Source organism: Artibeus jamaicensis, unplaced genomic scaffold, assembly GCF_021234435.1.
Source record: "Artibeus jamaicensis isolate MK-2021 breed Jamaican fruit bat unplaced genomic scaffold, CSHL_Jam_final contig_373, whole genome shotgun sequence".
Lineage (NCBI taxonomy): Eukaryota > Metazoa > Chordata > Mammalia > Chiroptera > Phyllostomidae > Artibeus > Artibeus jamaicensis.
In genome coordinates, this window is record NW_026521807.1 from 13,308,451 (window position 1) to 13,317,125 (window position 8,675).

Here is an 8,675-nt window from a genome sequence, read left to right on the forward strand (position 1 = left end):
TTTTAGCTTTACAGCATTCTTTTTTCAACTGATTTTTTCCCCAGCTAGTGAACTTTGTAGGTAGGTGTTTATTGGAGTTCCAAAGAAACATGTTATTGACAATAACTTAACATTATGTGATTAATTTTCAAAAGCAAACAATGTCTTTGTGCTTTATACCAGGAATTGATACCAATATTTTAAAGCATAATTAAGAACTACATAATGCATTTGGTTAGCATTAATCTTGGTAATTAAATCATTATTTCCTTTACTAAGCAGAATACTTAATGACATAACTACTAAACAATTATGTTAACAAAGTAATATTTATAAATAAAACATTTAATATAATTTGAAAGAAAATTACTTGATACTGTATTTCAAAAGAATAATAAAATTTCCATGTGCTCTTGGGACAATATCCTTTTGGAAGTAGTATAAACAATTCTAGATATAAACAAAATGTATTTCAGACTTACAAATAGATTTCTCTTGCCCTTTTAAAAATATGTAAGCTAATCCTTATGAATACCTATCATTTTTGCTAAGTAGGAAAATGGAAAAACACTAATGGGAACATGTGAAAGACTTTGTATGTCTGAGATAAAATTCTGGCCCCTTTTGAAGTGGACTTGTGTAGCCTAAATACCACATATCTTTTGGACCTTTAGAAGGATTGTTATTAATGGGAATTGAATGTAGTATGGTTGCCTCAGCCTATGGACAAAACAAACAAACACACGGGGAAATAGTTTAATTGATGCTGATAACAACAGATTGACCCCAAGGCAGGCAGATAATTGCAGGGATAAAGGCTCCATTTTCTGTACAATTATGAATGTATTTTAATGTTGTGCTTTGATTATCCATTATAAACAATAATAGTAACAGCTGTACCAAATCAAAATAACATCAGTATTACCTGAGTCATTTCTTATCCTCCCTCTCCTCTCCAGAGTTACCATCTTGGTACAAAAAGGGATTATTTACTGCTCTGCGGAGGTGATTTCTCTTAATGATTTGCTATGAATATAAACTTACGTATTGGTCTTTTCAATCCTTCCCAACTTTGAAATAAAACTCAAGAAATGTTTGTCTGTACTTTCCTCAAGAAAATTATTCCTTTTTTTAGGGGAAAGTGTGAATGCAGTGCTGCTCTATCACAAATTATACAGTGGAGTTTCCCACCATTAGGGCAATTGCTGGGTCAAACATCAGAATGCAATGGAAGAACCTCACCCTGAGAGCATCACCACCTTTGTGATCATGGTGTCTTTCCTGCTAGGTAAGTATTCAGTGAAATCCCTAGCGCCAGCATGGCTCTTATTAGAGATTTCTAAGTCTTAGAGCAATTTTGTTTGGTCTGTGAAAAATGAGAGATGGCTGGAAGTAGTTTTGGGAAACAAGACATAAATAAATATTGTTTCTTAAAAATCTCAGGACTGCCCCATTTTTTTCAGGGGAAGTGACTCGGTTTGTAACTTTTTGTCTTTGTGTCGAAGTTCCACATGGATTTGCCAGTAATGGAGGCTCCTGGAACTTTCTCCAAGTGGCAGTGTTGGGAGCCACAGTCCAGAGTGACATTTACACTAGATAGATATCAGACACACAGGAATAAAATCTTTATATCATCAAATCATTGAAAAATTCATTATATATTTTCCACACTGCAATGAGACAACAACATCAATTAATTTTCTTCCAACGTCACCAAAAACACTTAGTTAGGAACTAGTGCTCATGTATTGATGTTTGGGGTCAAACATGGTAGGTACAAGCGCCGCAGGGGGCACTGCAGGCAAATGCCTAAAGGAAGGTAAGAATTAACTGGGCCAGCACTGTCTGGCCTCTTTGATTCCCAGAAGCTGGAGCACAGTAATTGACTCCCCAAACTCACTGAGTCAAACATGGGACACAAAGATGACTAAAACATCATCCTGGACCTCAAGTAAACTGACGAAGCATTGTAACAGAAGAATTCTATAGTAAATATGCATACAAACATTAAAGTTTTAGAAAAGAATGAAGACGAAGGAATCTTGTTGAGATTCAACACATTCTTCCATAAAAACTCAAACCAACCTTCTGAGAAGGAAGTGGCAATTTCTCACTTTGAGAAAGAGAAAATGAAGTCCTCCAGTACATCATTCAGTCTGGCACTGCTAGTGAGTAGCAGATTTAGGACTGGAAACTATGTCTTCCTACCCTCTCACGCCCACTCCTGCATTTAAACCTGTGTATTCCATCATATCCATCAGGAACAAAGATACATTCGAAAGTGGGCAGGGCAACACACTGTTCCTGCAAAGATGCAGGTGGAATCAAGGAAGATTTGGGCATTAAAAATTGTTTTGAATGTTAAATAATTTTAGTCACTGACAAGAGGAGGACCACCTTATTTGTTAAAATTCAGAGGCAAGATTCCCACATTTACAGCAATCCAGAATATTTTTCTTTGCAGGTATTTTTCCCCCCTAGGGAAGAGTATGAATGCAGTCCTCCACCACCACAAACTATGCAGTAGCATGTCCCACGTTTGAAGAAATTGCAGGGGTCGGCACATCCGGAAAGCCAGGGATGAGCCTCGCTCTGGGAAAACCACCTTCATGATCACATTTCTCCAGCCACGTAAGTATTCTTTGTTTTGAAGTATTTAGAGAAGGAATCCATAATTGAATTTTTATGCAAATAAGAACCAAGTAATTTAGTATACAAAGAATAAGTTCCTTCAATAATTTCATACATAGAAAAAATTAAAATAAAATCAGAAATGAAATACCAGATTCCAAAAGCACTCTTTTTTTTTCATGTTAACATTTGTCCTCACTTTCTAAATTATTTTTTGGGGTGGCATTGGTTAATAAAATTATATAGATTTTAATTGTGCAATTCTGTTTTTTTTCAGTTACGCTTCACATTCATTACTATTTTGTACCAGTTTCAGTGTGCTGCTTGGTGGTCAGATAATCACACACCCTGTGAAGTGCTCCCTCTGTTCTCCCAAGTGCCCACCTGCCACCATACAAAATCACCAAAATGCCATCGACTATGTCCTCAGGATATACTTTATATAATTGTATTTATTACATAACTACCCCTTTTTACTTCTTAATTCCTTCACCCTTTTCACCCAGGCCCCTGGAAGCCTTCTTTTATTTGCAGGAATAACGAGGGAAATGATACTTTGTCTTTAAAAGGCTCACTGTCTGTTGTTCATTGAGAGCAACTATAGAGATAGTTACTTGAAAATATTCCTGATGGTTATATTTATCCTTGATTATAATTTAATTTAATACAAAATACAGAGTGGGGCAAAGGTAGCTTATAGTTGTGAGTACACAAAAGAGTTTATTCTTGTGTTATTATTTATTAATTGTTGTATTATTTTTTCCACATGAATAACCAAAAACCTACTTTTGCCCCACACTGTTTAATGAGACTATTTTCCACTGGACTTGCTCTAGGAAAAATTTTTGTGTGATATTTCCCTTTTAGAACCATTCCTTTACATGAGTTTGATATTCCCCTGTCTTCCTTTACAATAACTTCTTGAAGTGTCTAGTTTCTCACACTACATCAATACTTTCTTGTTTCTTTTAATGACAAAACCAATATCTCACTTATCTCACTGGTAAGATAAGAATTCAATGGTAAAGATCTTAATCTTAGAGATAGATCGTTAAATAAAGTACAACAAAATGAATTCAGCTGCTACACTTAGAAAATGCTACACCATGCACAACTGGGAGTTTTCCCTCTTAGAATTCAAGATTAAATATCAATATCAGAAAAAAATTTTAACATAATACCACATCACAAATTTAAAAATTAACTTGCATTAATTTAATAGATGTCTAAAAAGTAATTGCTAAAATTTAAAACACAACCTTAATAGATGTATTTTGCAATATAAACATTCTTTTTTTTGCTAAATAGTAACATATTATTAACACAATATTAATATACTATTAACATAGTAGTAACATAGTAAACATAGTATTGCAACTAATAGCAACATTTAGACAAGAACCTCTATGTACATGTGTATACTGACTTTACATGTGTGCATTTTTAAAGAAAAAAAACATAGCTGCTTTGAGAGTCTTAAAAGGAAGGATTGATTTTATTTTTTATTTTATTTTATTTTTTTTTAAAAAGGCCATGTCTATTTTCTTTTTTTTTTAAGATTTTATTTATTTATCTTTAGAGGGGAAGGGAAGGAGAGAGGGAGAGAAACATCAATGTATGGTTGCCTTTCGTGTGTCCCCTGCTGGGAAGTGGCCTGCAGGGAACTGGTCTGCAACCCCGGTATGTGCCCTGACTGGGAATCGAACCGTGATTGTCTGGTTCGCAGGCCCGTGCTCAATCCACTGAGCTACACCAGCCAGGGCAGGAAGGATTGATTTTAAAATCAGGAATAATACTTCTATATTATTATTAAAGCATTTAGATTTATTGAGAGTGAAAATGGAAGAAAAATAAGTGAAAACTAAATATTGGCTAGTAGTATATTTTAGTGTGTGTGTATACATATATAAAATTATATACTTAGAATATACATGTAAATCAGTCATAAACTAATAAATATCTAGTTGTATTACAAAGATATAAAATATATTTCAACGTTCCAGTAATTAACAACAATTAAAAAATAATTTTGTGTCTTTTTTATTATTGTTTATGCCGTTACAGTTGTTCCCAATTGTCTCCTCTTCCCTTCTCTCACCTAGGCCCATCCCTCCCCATCCCCAGCCAATTGCACATTGTTGTTAACACCCCTCCCCCACTCCTTTCCAGCAGCTGTCGGTCTATTTATCTATCTATGCTTCTGTTGCTATCTTGTTTGTTAGTTTATTGTAAGGGAGATCTTTATCAAATAAAAAATATATAAAATATTTAGGGATAAGATTAAATTTTATTATTTATAGAAACTTTACATATAAACTATATATTCCTTTCATTGGAAGATTTAAATTTAAATGAAAGTTTGAATAATTGGATGTATAGGACATATTCCCAGACCCTTCTATTTTGTATTACTAAACATATAAGTTCTAAGTAATGCATATAAAACATTGCAATTTAAATAATTATATCAAAACTGGACTTGGTATTATGATGCTTAATAAAAAGTAAACTTGAAAAATCTTTATTTAAAAGAAATTATATAAGATTATGAAACAATAAAAAAGTCTCTTCCACATTAGATATTAGAAATATTATTTAGTATCAATACATAAAATACTGTATAATGTATCCAGTATTTATTAAACACTTAGTGGAATAAAAGGTCAAGATCTGAAATATCAATAATTCAGTATCAACTCTTTTTTAAAAATATATTTTATTGATTATGCTATTACAGTTGTTCTATTCCCCCCTTCATTCCCCTCCACCCTGCACACCCCCTCCCCCACCATTCCCCCTTTAGTTTATGACCAGTTATCTCAAGTTCTTTAGATTCTATATTTCCCCTACTATTCTTGCCCTCCCCCTATCTATGTTCTGTCTACTGTCTATGTTACTTATTTTCTGTACCCTCTCCCCCTTCCCCTCCTCCCACTCCCCTGTTGCTAATCCTCCATGTGATCTTCCTTTCTATGGTTCTGCTCTTGATCTAGCTGTCCTCTTAGTTTGCTTTTGTTTTAGGTGTGGTTGTTAATAACTGTGAGTTTGCTGTCCTTTTACTACTGTTCATCTTTTTTATCTTCTTTTTCTTAGGTAAGTCCCTTTAACATTTCATATAATAAGGGCTCAGTGATGATGAACTTCTTGAATTTGATCTTATCTGAGAAGCACTTTATCCGTCCTTCCATTCTAAATGAAAGTTTTGCTGGATAGAGCAATCTTGGTTGTAGGTCTTTGGATTTCATGACTTGGAATACCTCTTTCCAGACTTTCTCTCTTTTGAGAAATCCACTGACAATCTGATGGGAACTCCTTTGTAGGTGACTGTCCCCTTTTCTCTTGCTGCTTCTAGGATTCTCTCCTTCATTTTAATCTTGGCTAATGTAATGATGATGAGGCCTTGGTGTGTTTCTTCTTGAGTCCAACTTTGGGACTCTTTGTGCTTCCTGGATTTCCTGGAAGTTTATTGCCTTTGCCAGATTGGGGAAGTTCTCTTTTATTATTTGTTCAAATAAGGTTTCCACTTGCTGTTTCTCTTCCCCTTCTGGTACTCCTATAATTCGGATGTTGGAATATATAAAGATGTCCTGGAGGTTCCTTAGCCTCTCTTCATTTTTTTGAGTTCTTGTTCCTTCATATTTTTCTGTTTGGTCATTTTTTTCTTCCTTCTGGTCCACTCCCTTGATTTGAGTCCCAGTTTCCTCTTCATCACTATTGGTTTCCTGTGCATTTCCCTTCATTTCAATTAATTTAGCCTTCATATGTTCCTCTAATTTGTGGCTAAAATCAACCAATTCTGTTAGCATCCTGATCAGCAGTGTTTTAAACTGTGCATCTGAAAGTTTTGCTATTTCTTGGTTGCTTAGAGTTATGGGCTCTGGGGCTTTGAGTTCTTCTTGAGCCATAATGTTTTGCTTTGTTCACGCCTGTTACGTATGAGGAGCAGAGCCTTAGGTGTTCACCAGGGCGGGGCCACCCAGGTCGCTGGGTTGTGACACTGTATGTGGGGGCGGGGTCAGAAAGGGACAATGGTTGTTCCCTCTGCTGCTTCCCGCTGCTAGGGCCTTCATGGTCTGCCACACTGCTCGCTCCTTCTCTAATTATTTGTGCGCGAATGTGTGACCACGGTCAGCCCTCAGTGGGTCTGCTGGCTGCTACTCCACACCTGGGATCCACCCACGGCAGCCTGTGCACCTGGGTCACACACTGGTGGGTCCGGTGGATCTTTCCTGCTCGACCCTGCTCTGCTGCTGGCTCTGCCCCTCTTACCAGTTTGACTGAATGGTTTGTTGTTGTCAGACTTTTGTATAGTTCAATTTTCTGTGGTTTGGCTGCATTTTTGTTGCTAAAGCTTTGTTGTTTTTAAACTTGGTTGTGTGAGAAGGCACAGTGTTTCCACCTACACCTCCAACTTGGTGGAAGTCCCAGTACCAACTGAGAAATAACCAAATGTTATTTCTCTCTTACTCTTTTAAAATACATGTCAGGTGCATTAAGTAGTTAAAATGAACATCAAAAAATTAGAAAGTAATGAAATAGAATAATGAATGTTCTGTAGTGGAATAACATTTTATTTTTTTGGAGTTAACAGGATAAATTATGATGAAATATGTATGTATATCGATCTATGGGAAATAATATAAATAAAACCTAAATTAAATTGTTGTAGGTGGCAATTAGGCCCTTCCATGGGATCGCAAGGAAAAGATTTCAAGGACCCATGCATGGGAGACTGGTGGTGCATGGTTTATTTGTGTCGAAATAGAAGCCACCCCTAGGTTTTCAATGTTCCATTTTCCTCCATTCCACCACAGAATATCATTGCCAAAAATAATCCATGTCCAGAGATCCTGTGCCATATTACAGCTCAGCTTAGTCCGGCATCTGGCTAGTTTAGCATGAGTTTCCAGCTGCAGTCCATTGCTGTGCTGTGATATTCAGGCTCCATCCCTGAGCTCATGTGGAGTTCCCATGGCCACGGGCCATGTGGCTGCCGAGGCCACTTGGCTATGGAGACGGTGCACAAATGCAGGGGGCGAGTGTAAGTCATGAGCAAGAATGAGTATTCTTTGTTCCTCTGGGGTTATAACCAGGACCTCGTGTTTGGGAAATACCAGGTGCTTTCTCAAAATGACCAATCATCTTCCCAAATTTTCATGGGCTTTGGATGGGTTTGCCTTTATACCAGTCTCTTATTTTCCCACGCTAGCCCGATAGGCGCTTTGGTCAAGCACCTCCCCCTGCACCATTTTGAGTTTAATTGTGCATGTACATGCCTTCCCCTTTTCCCAGCTGGCAATCAGGTACCAGAGGCGGAAATGGAAGAGTGTCAGTACCCTGGCAGAGCACAATGCTGTGGTCCCCTAGAGTGTCACGCTACAGCTTCCCAGTGAAGTCAATAGGATTATGCTCCCCATTGAGTTTATTAAGCTCAATGTCTAGTTCCCTTTGGTGTTTTCCTGTCAGTAACTAACTAAATGCCAATGGTTACACAATGATAATATTGCTATATGTTATAGATATTTTTCTCAATGTAATAATGATAATATATATTCAAATTTGTAAGAAAGATTCAAGATTTCAAATAAATTAATGGACAAACAATATGGTAATTCATAAAAGGGGAAATAATTTGTTTAATGGGGTAAATTATATCATCTCTAGTTATAAAGCAAATGTAAAATCTCAAGATATTGTTTTACACAGAAAAACTAACAAAAAAACCCATAATGTCCCAAGCTAGGGATACTGTCAAGAAATTGCCATATTTGTTCATCAATAGTAATTTAGTAATTTAGCATGGACTTTTTGAAAAGCAATATGGCAGAAAAATTAAGTTGCTTTAGACTTAAATACTACATTTTCATTTGTTCCAAGTAAAGGCAGTTTCTTTGGAAAGACAATAATGTTGGGAAAAATAGAAGGAAGAAGGAAAGAGGAAGACTGACTATGTGATGGATTGACTCCGTGAAGGAAGGTATAGGCATGAAGTGGGCAGGGATGTTGAAGACATGGCATCGTGGACATCACTCATTCATAGAGTCATCAGAAGTCAGAACTGACCC

At 36.3% G+C, this 8,675-nt stretch overlaps 2 non-coding genes across 2 annotated transcripts; both read right to left on the reverse strand.

Moving 5' to 3' along the window:
- Positions 1–1,111: 1,111 nt before the first annotated feature.
- On the reverse strand, positions 1,112–1,275 carry LOC119049873 (U1 spliceosomal RNA). The gene has a single exon (XR_005082630.2). It is a non-coding gene; the product is annotated as a U1 spliceosomal RNA (small nuclear RNA).
- Positions 1,276–2,457: 1,182 nt separating this feature from the next.
- Positions 2,458–2,618, reverse strand: LOC119049874 (U1 spliceosomal RNA). Its single transcript, XR_005082631.2, has one exon. It is a non-coding gene; the product is annotated as a U1 spliceosomal RNA (small nuclear RNA).
- Between the last annotated feature and the right edge of the window lie 6,057 nt (positions 2,619–8,675).